At 38.9% G+C, this 18632-nt stretch overlaps 1 protein-coding gene across 1 annotated transcript in view; it reads right to left on the bottom strand.

Moving 5' to 3' along the window:
• The window catches only part of LOC150079916 (AP-2 complex subunit alpha-like), a 260057-nt gene extending 242466 nt beyond the window's left edge, over positions 1–17591 (bottom strand). The window contains exon 1 of the mRNA XM_090383347.1: positions 17478–17591. The gene's annotated coding sequence lies outside the window, so the exon portion shown is untranslated. The remainder of the gene's footprint in view (positions 1–17477) is intronic.
• Positions 17592–18632: the final 1041 nt, after the last annotated feature.

Genomic DNA, 18632 nt, shown 5'->3' with positions numbered 1-18632 from the left:
TTCAGGGATGGTCAGAAAAGCAGTAGCTATATTTTGATGAAGTAAAATGCAAGGTCTTAACACTGAGGGAGAAGAACGGATTTCGAAGTTATGATGCAGCAAGACACAAAGTTCTCCAAACAATATAAACAGGTTGAAGAAAGGTACAAAGTATCTTGTCATGATTTATTGTAAAGAGAGAAAGAGAGAGAGATAATCCTAATGTATACAACAAATATAAGAGTATGTGTTCAAGTATGAAGACTGCACCTAAAAATCCAGAGCTTTTTGAGAGGGTTCAGAGATAAACCAATGTACCTGGTGAGATTAGCAAAAGGGCACCCATATGAGGAAAGACAAAATAGAGGGCTAGAGCTTAGAAAGTAGGCACCTTAGTGGAGATTTAATTAAAAAGTGTAATGCTCTGAGAGGTGAAAGTAAAATGAATGAGGACAATTCCAGAACTAGAGGACAAATTCAATTTACTGTGGAAGTGGTTTAGACTAGATTGCAAATTTTTTTTTGGCCAGTAAGTTGCTAATTAGTTGAATAAGTTGCTTCCATGGGTGGAGGAGGCTGACAGCTAGGAGAAATTCAAAGGTCAGCTGGATGGCTACCTATGTGGGGGAGTCAAAAAAGTAGTTTATTTTATTTATTTTTTTTTTTAATTAATGTTTTTTGGCTGGTGCAACAAAAGCCTGTCCTTGAGGAGTGCCAGAGACCGGCCTCCACATGTTTTATGAGGACATTAGAGCAAGATCGGAGTGGGGGACACTTGCTCTCATTGCTTTGAATTTAAAGGAATTGTTAACAAAATGTAACAGATTTGGTTACTTTGTTGATTTTGTTAAAACTGTGTATAAAAGAAAAATGGCGATGCCCTGCTAGATGTAGCAACCTATCTCCTCGTGATGGGAATGGTAACTTGTAGTGTGGGGTGTGATAGGCCCGTTCCCACCACGAAGCCAATGGTCGAAAATTGTTGATAACTTATTATTTTTGTATTTGAGTTGACCAGTTGGTCGTTGTGTTAACATAAACCTATAGACGGGTAGAGAAGAGTTACACGAATGAGAATCAAGACACATATGGGTGAAAACCTGGGTGGCGACTTGGGATGAAAGCTCACTCAAATGACAAATGTGTCACACAGGTATATCGATATAACTATTTGTTCCAGCTCGGTTTTGAGATCTGTTAAGAAATGGAGTGCATGAATATTTAACAACCAGTGATCACAGAGTGATCATTTTTGATGTAATGTCTGATTATCCAACTAGATGTTGGATGGAGACAGGAAGGTTTTCTACAAGAAATGTTAACTGGGGGAGATTTCTCGCTCTATGGCAGTCTTCTTTTGATCAGTGTATGCAGTAGACATGTATAGTATCATATGTAGGACGGTGCCTGAACGTCAGTTCAACTCTGACTTTTTACACTGTGTTGAATATAGAACTCTGTAAAAGGCCAAAATGTGTGTAACGTTGTTTGTGCAGTGTGTTATGTTGTTTAGTTGTTTCTGGCCTCTTTGTCATCAGGCAGGAGATCACTGGAAAGCCTGCGCAATGCCCGTCTACACCACGATGAGGTGGATGCAGTGGAGTGATCTGTCAGCGATTCTATCTAATCTGTCTAATGTTTTACAAATTACAATTGGTGTTTGTCTCCGCTGTTGTTGGTTTGTTGTTTGTTATTTGGTTTTAACAGCTAAGGCCATATTGCTCTGGGGGGGATATGCAGTGGTCATTCCCTGACCTTTCCGCATCCTCTGTATTTGGTGGGCACAGGCTCGAACCTTGGTCTAATCAAGAAGCGTGTGCTACGCACTGCTGCTCTTGCCCACATGGCTATGGAGGTGCCCACTGTTGTTGGTATTTGGCTTAATGACACATGGGCTACTGAGGCCAAATTGTGTCTGCTCAGTTTATTTACCAGTGTAGATACCAGTGTTTAAATTAAATACTCCTGTATAGGCCAATACATTTTAAATAGATTATAAGTTCTTCTGGTAAAGTTTATTGTTGGTGTTACTTTTCCAGATCTGTGACCAGTTGTCGTAACTTGCATTGCAAATAACAGGCTTGTAATCAGTGTAAGGAACCTGAGGATGTTCTGGGACAGCTGGTCGAGGATGTTTAGCTGCGAGGTCCGCCTTTTAATTTCCTGGAGTGCCAGAATGGCCAGAGATCCAGCAAAAACTGATTGACTGATTGAACATGCTGCAGGAAATTAGCTGAGAATGAATGTGTTTCAATGTAGGATGAGAAATTCTTCCTTATGGCAGAAACAGAACTGAGGGGGTTGGTGTAAATTATGGCAGGTGAGATAGAAGGTTCAATGACTAAGTGCTAATTTGATGGCATATAATTTGGCTGTGAAGACGCTGCAGGCTAATGGTAGTGAGGCTGTAACCGTAAGAAACTGCAGCAGCACCAATCATACTGGCTGTTTTGGATCCATCAGTATAGATTTTACAGGCAAAGTAGTGCGAGTCTGATAGTAACCTGCCTGATATTAAAGGAAGGTACAGTATTCTTCGCCCACTCCAGAAAATGTGTATCATGACAGGCAGAAATGTTTGTCCAAGGTGGAACAGGTGCAGTTGAGTCCTGAAAAATATCACTTAAATTGATATTCCAACTCCAAGAAAGCTCTTTAATCCTCAGTGAGGCAGGTCTGTTTTCGTTTGGCTTGCTCTCATAGAACAAATCCCACCGAGTATTATAAAGATACTCCCAAATGGGGTGCGATGAAAGACTCTGGATCTTAGCATCGTAATGGAGCAGTAATGATTTCCTATGAAGATGTAATGGAGGATCATGTGGTTCGATATAAAGACTCTGGATTGGAGAAGTCCTAAAAGCACTGTGCTGGATAACATTTAGATGTTGTAAAGTAGTGCTCCTGGCAGAGTCATAGACCAGACAACAATAATCTAGCCATGAACAGATTACAGTTCTATAAAGATGCAGTAGAGTATACTGATCAGTGCCCCACGACATAGCCGAGACTGATCGCAGTATATTCAGATGCTTTAGATATGTATTTCTTAAATGAGATGTGAGCTTGGAAGTTAAGCTTGCTGTCTAACATTAGTCCAAGAAATTTAACAGTATTAACAAGCAGGATCTCTGTAGCCGAGTGGTCAGGAGCGGGAGTGCAGTAGCACACGCTCTTTGAGTAGACTGGGGTTCAAGCCCCTGACTGCTAAATACGGTCGATCTGCCAACCCGTAATGGAGCAGCGTGGCAGATTATGGTCCACCCCGGGGGCTCACATATGGTGAGTATGGGCTTGGCACACCCAGGGTCCTGAGCTGGATATCATCATTTTTCCCTTTCTTGGTGATTCCCTTCTACTTTTGACACTCTCACTCTCTCTCTCTCTCTCTCTCTCTCTCTCTCTCTCTCTCTCTCTCTCTCTCTCTCTCTCTCTCTCTCTCTCTCTCTCAGGGTAACTCGGGAACTTTTTTTTTCCTGGTGCAGCATAAGCCTCAGGCTTCCTTGCACCATATGGCTATTAATAATAATAATAATTTCCCTCAGCATGAATTATTGAGGAGGCTTCCATCCTGCAGTGGGTTGATAATGGCTGCACTTTTAACAAGCGGGATTGGAATATTGTTTATTTGTAGTTCCGAATCGGGATGGAGAGCTCGTTTCTTACAAAAGTGAGTGACAGTGCATCTCTTTTCTGACAGTCGATAGTCATTCCGTGAAGTCCAGGATTGTATTTTGGTAATGGCAAGTTGGAGTTGCCATTCGATGGTATTCATACTTTGAGGCTGACAGGAAATGGTAAGGTCATCTGGGCACATGTAAGTTTCAACAGTCTTTGGGATATCTCGTGTTATGCTGCTAACTCGGATTGAAAATGGTGCTGGACTAAGTATCGATCCCTGCGGGACTCCTTCCTGAATGTGAGATGCAGAGAGTAGGTTTTTATAGTGGACCTGAAAATAATGCAATTACAGAAAATTAATTATTTTTGGCAAATGGCACCTAAGCCCCAGATGGTTAAGGTCCATAATAATCCCATGACACCATGTAGTGTCAAATGCCTTTTCAAGATCTCTGACTAGATGTTTCATGACAAAGGCATTGCGGATAAGAGATTCAGCTTTGATAAGCACAACCAGCATTAATCTATTCTTCTGAAAGCTATACTGATGATCTGGTAGGAGCTTCTGCGACTCCAGGATGTAAGTGAGCCTAGTATGAACCATCCTTTCAAAAATTTTACCCATGAAGCTCGTAAGAGATGTTGGCCTGTAATTTTAAACACAGGAATGATCTTTTCCTTGTTTTGGTAAGGCAATAATGAAAGAATGATGCTAGGAAGGATAGGCATTTTTGGAGAATATCTGATTATAAAAGATTAACATGGTACTCAAATCCTCTTCAAATAAATGCTTCAGCATAACATAATGAATTTCACCTGGCCTGCGGCACTATTTGAAAATCTGTTTAATGATTCTTGAAGTTCTATGAATGTAAAGGATTGGTTGTACGGGAATGAGCAGTGCGCGAAAAAGTTGATTTCATATCGTTCTGCACCAGCTTTGATGTTCTGAAATGTGGACGCATAGGAGGCAGAAGCAGAGATTGTAGCAAATGATTCTGCAAGTGCATTAGCAACTTCTTCAGCTGCAGATAGGGCTTTCCCTTTCCAATGAGGTATTGGAGAGGGCAGACAAGTGAATTTCCCATTTAGTGCCTGCATTCTTTTCCAGATGAGGCATGTGTTGGTGTCTTTTGTGATTGTTGAGGAAAAAGCAATCCACGAATCTTGTTTCGCTTTCCGTCTAATTTGCCCTGCTTTTGTTTTACGCCTTTCATAAGCAATGAGGTTACTAGTGGTGGGATTCTTATGGAAATTATTCCAAGCTCGGTTTTTTTTTTTCCTGTTTAGCAATGAAGCAATCTGCATTCCACCGGTAATTTCAGTGATTACGATGTGTCTTAGATTTTGGAATATAGGTATTAGTGGCAGTCAGAATCTGACTGGTGATGTATTTACATCATCAATAGGTTCTTTTTGAAGTGAGTCGAAGTATTTGAGCAGAATAGCCATCTTTTTAAACTTCCAAGTGGATGATTGATCGGAATTTGGAGTTGCCCCTGTTTGTAAGGAGCAAATAATCAAAAAGTGATCACTGTTAAAAGGATCAGTTAATACAGACCATGAAATGATCGGAAAGATGGACAGTGAGCAAATTGACAAGTCAATTTCAGAAGTAGATCCTGTAGGTAGGAGATCCACAGTTTAATAAATTCAGGTCATTATTTATAAATTCCTCAATTGACTTGCCTCTTCTGCCCATTGTAGCTGATCCCCACAATGGATGGTGTCCATTAAAGTCACCGAAAAGACAAATTGGAGTTGGGAGTTGTGTAATGAGGTTGTCAAGTTCTGAATGGGGAAGTGGTAGAGATGGTGGAATATAAATGGAAACAATGGTATCTGAAATACCAAGTGCAATCCAAGCTGCCACAGCTTCTAGGGTTGTTCTTAATTGGATTGGTCTGGATGGTATGTTAGAATTTACAAGAATGGCTACTCCTCCATGGGCAGGAGACTCTGGGCACCTATCTCGTCTGTATATCACATAACTTGAGAATTTCAGCAAAACTTGGGGTGAGAAAAATGTTTCCTGTAGGCATATACCTAAGGAATTGAATTGAGAGATTAAATCCCTTAAGTCATCAGAATGGTCTTCTATAGTTCCACTGTACGATGTTAGGTATTTATTTTGGTTTGGCTGAGGATGATTCATCTAGCTGTTTTTTTGTATGCAGGGCATTTTTAACAGTCCTTTTTTTTGGGAAAAAGGGACGTCTGGTATCCATAGTGTCATTGGCATGGAGTTCTAGGATAGGTTCTTCATAATTTGGGAGTATATCCACTTCCATAGTGTTGGTGAGTGGATCAGTTTCCTTACAGTCTTTAGTAGGTTTCAATTTTCCTGTGTCATTTGAGACTGAGTATTGGTTGGGATACTAATTGGGGTTTTGGTGGCATTGCTGGTTTTAGTTTTAGAATTATCTTTTCCAGTGATTGATAAAGTTACTTTAATCCAATCAGCTAGCGAGACGTTGGGCAGTATTAACACATTTGTTTGAATTGCAGTTGTATGAAAACTTCAGGTGCAAGAGGCATAAGATGGACTAGGCACGGTCAACATTATTTCTGCGTGCCTCAGGATATGATATGTGACTTTGTTTTACTTTGTATTTTTAGATTTTCCTACCTGTTTTCCACATTTCACACGATTTAGAAAAGGCAGGGTGACTGCCTTTGCAGTTGGGGCAAATGAGAACTGTGGGTGGATAATCTGCTTGTGTATAATCTTTTAATGCACAAATAGGACAGATGGCATCACCTCTGCATGCCTACTGTGAATGGCCATATTTCTGGCATTTAAAACAGCAAAGAGGAAATGAGATGTATGGATGAATTCGACAGTTTAAATATCCAGCTTTTACTGGAGATGGAAAATCAGGAGTACTGAAAATGTTAAAATGATGGAACGAGTTGGAATGAGATTTCCATCTTTTTTGGTCATTATTCTTTTATCACTGATTACCTTTTGATTGCTAAGTTCTTGAACTAATTCCTCCTCAGACACTGTAATTAAGTCCCATTCTGTGATGACGCCTTTTGATGAATTTAAGGTATTGTGAGAGTAACAGATACTGGCAATCCACCAAATGTCGTTGTCTTTAATAGCCACTCCGAATGTTTGGAGGTGGCTGTTTCAATCAGGAGATCTCTGGATTGTAGTCGCTTTACCATTTTTGGTGATCCTGCAATAGATTCCAGATGTCTTTGGATCATGAATGGAGATAACTTACCCACAGGCTGGGTGGACAGAGAGTATATCACCAAAAAATTAAGAATGTCTGGACACTGTGCTTCTGTTCAAAGCCTTTTAGGTTGACTATTGTTGTTATCATGATAGGATTCTTGTCATGAGCTTGAAGGCTCTAAGGATGGAAAATTGTTAGAATCCACGATAGCTCCTTTTGGCCTGGGGGTTTACCTTCACTGCCCAGGTTACCGGCCCTGCCACAGAGAGGCAGGAGCAGTGTCAAGAGGTCAGCAAGCGGCTGAGTTAGTAAATTAGTACTTAAAGAAAAAAATAAACAGATAGATGGTTTCCCTTTCTGGGCCTCTGCCTGCTTCTTGTAGAGCAAAAGTGCTACTCTGATATATATAAATCAAATCAAGAAAACAGTTGTTTTCGAAACAAAAATAGAATATGTTTGCTCAAATGCTCTTTGCAGAAAACGTTTTTCAAAATGCACTAGAAATCACTCGGCCACGGAATGTTTGGCATGCGGGGCCATTTGTCTCCAAAGAAAGTGCTGACCTGAAAGATCAGTACTGTGGTAGACTACATAACTATCACAGTTAAGACGGGAGGTGCAACATGTTCACAAGAAATATCAAAGGGAGAGGAGGAATTTCTCTTCCAGAACTGTGAGTGAACTGAAGAGACAGTACCAGGATAAACGAAATGAATATACCAAAAAAATATGTGATTATAAGAAGGCTTCATGTCATGACTTTGTAAGGGAGAGGAGCTCTGCCGATCCCAGGTGCCCGATTTATAAACTCATCACAAAAAAGATTTATAGTGGTGATGTGATGTTCACGATGGTGGTATCAAATGTGGAGACCTTGGATTGGATAGATTCCATCTCTTGTCTTCTGGATAATCTGTTTTTACAGAATACTCTGAATAATGAACAACAGACTGAAATTTCAAGAAAATAATGTGTATGATACTGAGGGTAGTGAGCCTCCCTTCTCTCCCACTGAGCTTGCTTTACAGCAAACCAAAGATGGTAAGGCTCTGGGATTGGACTATATTGAAACTGCCATAGTCAAGCAAATATGTTGGGCAAGTCCAGGCATTATTCTGGTCTGAAACAAAGCGATACTGAGGGTTATCCTAAAAAGTTCTGAGAGGCCCATGAGTGATCCGCGTGATTAGCATTAGTAGAGGCATTTGATGCAAGAAAGCAAGCTTATGCAGCATCAGCCAAAAAAAAAAAAAAAAAAAACCCACTTCCACTTAACCCCTCTGTTCGTTCAAAATACCTGTCCAGCTGAGCCTTAAACTTATTTAGGCTATCAACCTCCACCACAAGGGATGGAAGTCTGTTCCACCAACCAGTGATTGGCCAATATGAAATATTGGCCAATCACTTTATTGCCTGTATTGGGTAAATTGATGGAGCAAATTGCCCTTGGGCACCTGGTGACCCCATTACAGCACTCAGGGGTTGGTGTCCAACAAACAATTTGGGTTTAAGGTTGGCTCCTTTTCGGAGGATGCCATAAGTCACTTAATAAACTGGACAAATGAATGGCCTGGTTGATATGTCCTGGACTTGTTCATGGACTTTCAGGAGTGTTCAATGCTCTGTGGTGGGACAGTGTCCTCTGCAGGGCTAGAACTGCTCACTGTTCAGGTAACTTGTACCTTCTTCTGAAGGACTATCTTCATGGAAGGCAGGATGTGGTGAGAACACCATACACTGACTATGAGAGAGCAGTCTGGCTGCCCTCAAGGTTCTGTCATGGGGAAAACCCTTTGGAATTGGATACTGGACGAGTATCTAGTATCGCACTCTGTGGATGGCACAGAGGTTGTGGCTTATGCAGATGATCTTGTGATATTGGTGGGTGGCAGTTCCCGACATGAACTGAAGGAATGAACTGAAGCATCCTTAACCCAATTGATTAATTGGGCTTGCATAAGCTACAGGTCTCTGAGCAAAGGTCCATTCTTCTGAGGAGGTGCCTCAGTTGGACTAGACCAACTGTTTGTAGGTCTGGGGGACTTCTTTCTTAAGAGTAGTTAAGAAAACCATGTATCTGGGTGTATGCCTAGAGCAGCAAATGAACCTACTTTTCTGAGAGACAGAGTGAAATGGTTGTATGCCAAGCCCCAACAAGTTATGTGGATTAGGGCATAAAGGCACCTCTACCTCCATTATGATGTCTGCTCAGTGCTTTGCTCTTCTGGGCATTACCAGAGCTTGCAGGATCATGTCCACAGACATGCTTTGCATGCTTGCTGGAAAGATGTCAGTTGAGCTGGTTTGTAGTGTGGTATGTACTGAAGTATACCCTTAAGAGGGGAGTCCCCAGGCAGATTTTTGGCATTAGGTCATGCCCAGTGGGGTGGACTGCTGGACTGCCTGATTTACCACTTGAATGAAGGCGAATCAATGAGGAGGCCATTTGGCAGATGCAATGGACCAATTCTGAGAAAGGTCATCATTTGTACACCTTTATGCCTTCTGTTTATACTGTGAGCCGAGAATGACGTCTTGGCTCAAATTTGGGCTGGCGGCATGTTCCATGCTCGCGGGACATGGCCTGAAGTCACAGTTGTTCTGGTTGGGGGTCTCTGACGAGTTCTGTGCCTGCAGAGAGCTGGAGACTGGCCTCCACATAGTGTTGAGCTGTCCACTATATGTGGATATGAGTGAGACTGGAGTGAGAGGCCCTCGCTCTCTCTGCCTCCACTTTGGAGGGGCTCTTTGTTGGTCGATAACAATTTCAGTTGTTTTCTAGAATTTGTTAAAGTCGCTTTTGTAAGAAGAAGGGTGATGCCCAGCTAGAAGTAGCGACCTACCTCCTCGTGGTGAGGACTGTAACTTGTGGTGTGATTGGATCATCCCCCACCACAAGGCCAAATGGTCGAAATTAAATTTGTTTTGTCTTTGTTTTGGCCAGTTGTGGCGGTTTAAACACGAAGACAAAATGACCTCTACCTGTCTACTAGAGTTAAACTAACTCTAGTAGACAGGTAGAGTTGAACAACGTGAATGAGAACCAAGTCACATATGGGTGAGAACCCAGGTGGCAACTTGAGATGGAAGCTCATTCAAATGACAAATGTGACACATGGGTAATACTAACACATGGTATCTGCAAAGCTCCTTTAAAAAATAAAACATTGTGTAAATAGGGTAAAAGGTAAACTGCAGTCATTATCAATCCACTGCAGGACAGAAACCCCCTTAACTATTCATGTTGAGGGTAATGGACCGTAATCTGCCAAGCTAGTCTAGTGCAGGTTAGCAGATCGACCGTATTTAGCAGTCCGGGGCTTGAACCCTGGTCTACTCAAAGAGTGTGTGTGCACTACTGCGCTTCCACTCCTAACCACTCGGCTATGGAGTCCTTGAAATAACTTACAGGCGATAGAGAATATCCCCAAGTTTTTATTCACAAACCAGAAAATGTACACATTGAAATAGACAGTATAATCACAAAACATGGCATAATTTACCAGCCCAAGAAGGCACAGTTCTGAGAAAGATCCCACGTGGACACTCAGCAGGACTTGTAATCTCCCCCCCCCCCCCAATTCCTGTTATTCGTGCCAATGCACGTTGTTGTTATTTGGTTTTTAGGAGCATTAGCAACTAAGTCCATATTGCTCCGGGGATATGAGGTGGTCGTTCCCTGACCTTTCCGCATCCTCCGTATTTGGTGGTTATGGGCTCGAACCCCGGTCTAATCAAGAAGAGTGAGCTACGCATTGCTGCTCCTATCCACCTGGCTATGGAGGTGCCATGTGTCTCACGTTGGTACTACTCTGGTGTGATGTGTGTCTCACATTGGTATTATTTTTTTATTGGTATTATTATTTCAAACATTATTTTTGGTATTATTATTTCAAACATTATTCAAATATAAGTATATCACATGACAATAGTAGGCTGATTTGCTAACGCTGCGCCTGTGCTGCCATCCATAGATGTTTTGCCTATATAATCTGGTTAAGATTACTTTTGTCAGTGATGTGGCTTTGCATTTGAATGCTTGTATCTGTCCTATTTTTAATTTTCGCTGCATCAGGACCACTGCTATTCAAGTCCTCTGCATTGGCGGTTCAATCTGGGATTGGATAGTGGTGCTGATCTTTCGATTGATTCGCCTTTGCGGCGATTTGTCTAGCGATCGAAATGCAGTGATTCCCTGACCCTTATTGGCCTTGTGGTCCTCTGAGATGGGGCATAATGGTCAGTCTATTTCTGCTTTTGTTTTATTTTATTTTATTGTAGTTGTTCACATCTCTGCTCGTGATATTTCACATAAATTTGGACCTGGTGCCCATCAGAGGGGGCGCCGTTAAATTTCATTTAATTGGCTATTCAAAATTTAATTGACTATATTTTATTATCTTTGTATTTAGACTTTCTAAATTATCTTCGAGAGTTTCTGCTGCAATTATTTTATTCTTTTCCCTCCCTGTTGGTTTGAATGTTATGTATAATTTCACATTTTTCGCTCTTCTGTCTGGCCATGCTGCTGGCATTTTTATTTATTTTTATTATTTTTAATTATTCTTACTTAAGTTTATATATATATATATATACACAGAGAGAGAGAGAGAGAGAGAAAATCGGATCTAACAGGCAGAAAATTGAGTAGGGGCACCGTTATTAAAAAAAGGTTGAAGCCACTGGTCTAATGCAACAGGTATCTCCTGTCTTCTCAACCTTCAACTCATGCATGGCATTAAGTACTATAGGTTGTAATAACCTATCATATTTAGGATTTTCCTTAAAAAAAAAAAAAAACTAGAAGAAAATGAAAAAGAGTGAGTGTGCAAACTAATAATATTAAACTAATGAAATTCAAATTAAACCATATCAGTGGATAAGTTTTATTCAAAAGTAAAAAGATATGAGAGAGAGAGAGAGAGAGAGAGAGAGAGAGAGAGAGAGAGAGAGAGAGATGGGAGGGGGACAAACAGGAAATTATAAATTAGCCACAGGAAACAGCACTGGAAATATATTAATTACCAAATGAGTAATAACAGATGACAAGTACTGGTATAAATGACTTTTGTGATGTGATGGTAGCCTAATACGTATACTAAAGAGAAGGATAACACTTTAAACCATCAAAAATAATCTAAGACAGTAACATTCTTATATTACCATGGGAGATTCCAATACTAATAAGTACAGACAAAAATATTAGAAAAGTAAAATATATTGTTATATGGCATTCAAAAAATCTGAATGAGAGAAAGATATGATATTTTACATTTTAAAAGTGGTTTATCAAACGAAAGCAAATAATTTATCACAGGCCACAAACGAGTTAAATATGTTCGACATGAACTACTTAGCAAAATTAAAATTACCAGTTAATCAGTGGTGATAACTGATATACATGATACTAAGTAGGGGCCATAAATTCAAGTTAAGGGGGAGGGATGTTTAGACTGGATTGCAGAAAGTTTTATTTTAGCCAGCAAGTTACATGGATGGTAGAGGCTGACAGTTTGGGGAAATTCAAAGGTCAGCTGGATAGTTACCTATGGGAGGAGGGAAACGCATAGGTTATGGGTTAGCTATTTCCTTTTCTTTTATTAATTATTATTTTTTTTAATTTTCCTTTTCTTTTTATTTATTTTTTATTTTTTTGGCTGGCTGGCTGACTGGTGCAGCATAAGCCATAGGCTTCCATCAGTGTCTATTGATAATACTAACATGCATAATGTCAATATATGATATGAAAAAAAAAATAATAATTAAAATATAAGAAGTGGTCTCACATTACTGACATTAAATTTTCATCATTTCAATTATACAATTTATTTACTTAAGAAATTGCTTATTGTCATTTATTCAAATTGTAAGACCTCTTCTTCACTTAAATATACACTATATTCTTTTTTGCTACACATTTTTAAATGAAATCCAGAAATTTTCAAAGGTATGAAATCTAATACATAACAAATTTTACTTTTATAATTTGCTGCTGCCAACAACTTCAAGGTCATTAGTACCTGGTTTCCAAGAAAGAATATTCATAAAAGTACATGGAAAATCCCTGGTACAAATCAGGCTAATCAGATTGATCATGTGCTGGTCTCTAAGAGGTGGGCTACTGAAATTGAAAATGTCCATTCTTTTCGAGGCACCAGCTCCAATTCTGATCATTTTCTAGTGGGAGCCAGACTGAAGTATAAAATAGCTCTAGTAGCAAGAGGAAAGGCTGGGAAAAGTGGAATGTAGAGAAATTGAAAGACAGACTTGTTGAAACAAAGTACCAGACAGAGTTGGTCCGAAAACTGCAGGAACAGGAAAAAAGTGACAAGACTGAAGATGGACTTGTATAAAGGCTGCAATTTTGGGTATAGCACACGTAACCTTGGGTGAGACCTCAAGGCCGAGAAATGAGGAATAGTATGATGACAAGTGTCGAGTAGCAGTAGAATTGAAGAGACAAGCCAGGGTGAAATGTTTACAGCGGAATAGAAGAGCAAATAGTGAACACTATAAGGAAAAACAGATTGCCGCAGCTAGGTTGTGTAGAAAGAAAAAGAGAGAAGCTTTGAGAAGGAAGATCGAAAAAATGGTGGAACACTTTACAACAAGAAAGAAAGTAGAATGTTTCATAAGAAGATTAAAGAAAGTACACAGAAATTCCGATCAAAAGTTACTCAGGACTGTGAAGGGAACTTGCTGACTGAAAGAAAGGAGGTTCTGAAACAGTGGAAAAAGTATTTTGAGAGCATTTTGACAGGAGGTAAGACTGAAACAAACAGCTATTGTACTATACAGTAGAACCATGCATTGAAGACCCTAGTTTCGAAGAAATTCGAAAAGTTATTAAGTGCTTAAAGAACTTTAAAGCACCAGGAGCTGATGGAATATCTGCAGAGTTGCTCAAGAATGGTGGAATGACACTATGGAGAAGAATACATAATCTGATACTATTAATATGGTCTGAGGAAAAAATCCCGGATGAATGGACATTTGGAATCATAGTCTATTCACAAGAAGGGTGATAAACTGCTTTGCGCTAACCATAGAGGTATTACATTGCTGAGCGTTACTTACAAGGTTTTGTCGGGAGTTATTTATAACAGACTGGCAGCATATTGCCGCCGTAGCCTAGTGGTCAGGCACACGGGTGCCTAAGTACACGTGCCTTGAGTGACCGGAGTTCAAGCCCGTAACTACTGAATACGGTGCTGTTTCTTGTATTCGATCTATCCTGCGAACTCCTCTGATCATTTGGTCGTCCCAGAGTATAAACAGAAAATTTATTTATTTATTTATATTCAGAGAACATCAGTGTAGTTTCAGACCCAATCGCTCAACAAATGACCAGATTTTCATTTTGAGGCAGATACAGGAAAAAGCATTTGAGTATAATATACACTTATTTAACCTATATCTAGATTTCAAACAAGCTTCTAATTCACTCAACAGAGAGGAAATGATAAATGTCTCCTTCTCCTGGGCATACCTGCAAAAATTGTTAGACTCATAAAAGCAGTGGTGAGAACTGACAATGAGTTGACGACTCCCTTTGACATTAACGCTCTGCACTCTCTACTGTGTTATTTAACTTGGTTTTAGAGGCGGCTGTCAGAAAATTAGAAGTGACTGGACACAGAGGCACAAAGACAGTGCAGGTCGGTGCATATGCTGATGATGTCACTATTTTCGGTAGGACTAAAGGAGCACTGGAGGAAACAGTGGTCAGGCTGGATAGTGAAGCACAAAGAAGAGGACTTAGGATAAATGAAGGGAAGACAAAATATATGGAAGTCCGGAGAATGGCAGATAACACAGAAAATTTAAGAACCAACAGCTTCTTGTTTGATCATGTTCAAAATTTTGCCTATCTAGGTTCACAAATAAACCAGTCCAAATCTATTACTAATGAAATTAAGTCCCATATCCTAAGTGGAAACAGATACTTCTATGCACATGAAAAACTAATGAAGTCCAGAGTATTGAAACAGACATTTAAAATTAAGGATATACAAAAGTCTCATTAGATCAGTTGTAACATACAGTTGTGAAGCTTGGACATTAACGAGTAAAGGTGAGCGGCTGTTGAGAGTGCTGAAGTGCAGAACTTTGCGAAAAGTCTTTGGGCCTGTACAAGACGTTGATGGATCCTGGAGGATCAGAATGAACCATGAACTTGACAATCTTATTCAGGGAGCGGACATTGTCAAATTTGTGAAAAGCCAGAGACTTGCTTGGTTGGGACGTGTTACGAGAATGGATGACAGCAGAACAACTAAGAGGATAATGGAATGGAAACCTATCAGTAGGAGGGCAAGAGGAAGACTGCAGAAAAGATGGATGGATGATGCAGAAGAGGACTTAAAGACCATGAGAATAAGAAGTTGGAGAAGTTTGACTTCTGGGAGGGTTTACTGGTGGAACATCGTTCAGAAGGCTGGGACCCACCCTGGGTTATACACCAGAAGAAGAATACCTTTAAAACAGATCTTTAGAAATTCCCCTTTCCTTTCAGTATATTGTTCAGCATATATATATATATATATATATATATATATATATATATATAAATAAAAAGTTTGTATTAATATATTGAATAAAGTGATGTGAAAGTTACACAAAGTGCCAGTAACTAGAAGGGTGAAGATAGTTGAAAAAGAAGTGTAGTAGATATGTGAATGGTGCAAGAATGTTAATATCCTAAAAGTTATGAATTAAGAAAATTATGGGCTAAATTACTAAGCCAATAGAAGGTTGGAGAACTGTAAAGAAAAATTAGTATAGCAAAATACCAATAAAAAAAAATAAGTACAGCTGTCATACATCATCATCAGATATGAGGGAACATATTTAGATAGTGGTCGAATATAGGTAAGGCAAAAGTGCCTGATCTGATGTCAGCTGCAACAAATATTGATAAATGATCAGGTATTTCATCAGGGTACTACACCTGACCATGTATCAGGAACTGTGTTATTTTGTTATTTGTTTTTTTTTTTTTTGATTTTTAGGAGCATTAGCAACTAAGGCCATATTGCTCCAGGATATGTGGTGGTCATTCCCTGACCTCTCTGCATCCTCCATATTTGGTAGTGATGGGCTCGAACCCCGGTCTAATCAAGAAGCGTGTGCTACGCACTGCTGCTCCTTCCCACCTGGCTACAGAGGCGCCCAGGAACTGTGTAGTACCCTGATGAAATACCTGATCATGTATCAATATTTGTTGCAGCTGACATCACATCAGGCACTTTTGCCTTACCTATATTCAACCATTACTTAAATATGTTCCTCCCCCATATCTGATGACAGTTGTACATTTCTATTTTTATTTTATTGGTATTTTGCTGTACTAATTTTTCTCGACAGTTCTCCAACCTTTTTATTGGCTTAGTAATTTAGCCCATAATTTTCTTAATTCATCATAACTTTTAGGATATTAACATTCTTTCACATATCTACTACACTTCTTTTTCAGCTATCTAATTACCCTTCTAGTTACTGGCACTTTGTGTAATTTTCACATCATTTTATTCACTATATTAATACAAACCTATATCCTTTTGCATCCTTTAATGCTGCTTTACACTTTTAGGTGCATCTGTCATACCTGACTCATTAATCTTTCATTTACTGAAACCATTTCATCAACTGAATACCCTTTTATCCTATGTAACTTTTTAAACATTACCTTTAAGGGGTTACATATAATTTTCATATATAACATTGAGCACAACTTCTTAGTAGATTGAGTGCAACTTCTTAAAACTGAGTAGTTTTGGCATTACAAGAAAGCAAGCTTATACATCACGTTTGGCGTAAAGCATCAGCCCAAAAAATAAAAAATAAATAAATAAATTTCACCTATGATGAGCGTTCGCAAAGGGTTGAGAGTAACTCACTCCCACGTGAAAAATTATTACCCATATCATCGCAGATATGAGTCATAATAATTTTTCTCTTTGAACTTTATCGATCTCACCTTAGGAAAATTCCTATCCGCACTACCGTATACAACCACATTTTGAGAATGCAACTATATAGACAACTATATACAACATACAAAAACTGGTATCTAGTATTTTTTAACATAGGAAAAATCTTGAAGTTAAAAATAAATTTTAAATTTAATTAATGTTAAGTCATTATATTAAACGTGAACATACAATCAGCTTCCATCCTGAAAAGAAAGGCAATGCTTGAGCTCCACTGCCCATGGAATATTTTGCTATATTCCGGTATTCAGTCTAGCCTTCACGCTAGACTGAATACCGGAATTTTTCGACTAAATACGTTCAAGAATTTGACATTTGATTAACGAGTTCCTGATTTTCGTCTTGTTTATTCCTCAAGATTTATAATCTTACAAATACAAGTGTCATTCTATTAATCTTAAATCATACTTAGTAAATGATGATTAATAAATAAATACAAATACATTATATATATATATATATAAAATTAATACGGGCTCTTTTATTAGTATACGCAAATTCCTTCAATTATTCTTTGGCGATAATCATGTATTATTTAATCCTCTTACACACCATAAAAGTGGGAAAAAAACAGATATAAATTTGCCGGTTCCTAACCCTAATTTCTATGGGTTATCATTTTGAATGTCGTACGCTATAGACCAATATGGACATGCTACAAATAATTAAGATGTTCTATATGTAATAAACTACTCACAGATCTGTTGCTTAATACACTGATCTATTTTTCCAGATTGACGTACGTTTAACCCTACCTAAATATTCCACAGACTCGATATCAAAATCATAAACATGTCTGCCTCTATATCTCTACCTTGACTTGAGCAAACGACACAAAGTTCACACCCACCGCCAGAACTGTTTCTAAGTAGGAACTTAATTTAGTATGAACTTATGACACCTGTCGCTCTGCACACATTGATGCAACAATCAATAGTTTGCCCTTTTAAAAATAAATATTGGTAAAAACCCATAATTTTATAAGATTAAAGAAATAAGATAAACTATTCTGCATAAACGAATAAATAATAAACTGGAAATTCACCGCCTATAAGTGCAATTCGTATTTATTGCTTTAAAGAATTTCAACTCTTTATAAGCAGATGGTTGAATGATCTTGGCTCCAATACTGAATTATAAGAAATCTTCTGAAAGCATTTCTTAAGTTTCATCTAACAGTTAAAGATCCCATGGATCCTTATATTTTTATGGTAACCGCAGTCCACTTGTTCACATTTAATTTAAAAAAAAAAAATCTTTTTGTACTCCGATACAACCCTATGGTGGAATGGGATTTACATCTTTATCATGCCTCACCGTCAGCCCCAAGTAGGAACGGGGTAAATGACCTAAGAATATAATCACAACGTTACATCCTTCTTCTCCTTTCACCCTGTCTTTACAGTATAGATGTCTAGGGGAGCACATACCTCATCAGGCACCTCCGGTCTTTATGTATTGAACTGCAGTTTCTCATGCATTAGCTAATTTTGAGAATTTAGTGATAGCCAAGTCACGCCAGCTATGTGTATTTAATTTAAACTACAGGTGTCAATAATTTTTATTATTTCCTCTTAATTGTATTGTATTTCCTATTTCACTTTCCTATTAATTGTATTGTATTCTGTTCTAAACGGCTGTCTTTTTGCTTTACTGTAAGCCCCTATAGCTGTTGCATCGGTTGTCCCGGGGCAAGCTCAGCATTGTTAATTTTCTGTACTCTATAGATGGTACTTCTCTATACGGCCACGCTGGTCCGGCACTTTGTCCAGAATGCCTTTTTGGACAAACCTGCAACCACTGACTTGTCTGGAGCTGTTGCCTCTCTGCATTGTAGGAACTCGTGACCGAG

This window comes from Mastigoproctus giganteus, chromosome 10, assembly GCF_048544385.1.
Source record: "Mastigoproctus giganteus isolate SK-2022 chromosome 10, ASM4854438v1, whole genome shotgun sequence".
Lineage (NCBI taxonomy): Eukaryota > Metazoa > Arthropoda > Arachnida > Uropygi > Thelyphonidae > Mastigoproctus > Mastigoproctus giganteus.
Note: the sequence above shows the minus strand (reverse complement) of the source record. Positions and strands in the feature narration are given on the sequence as shown.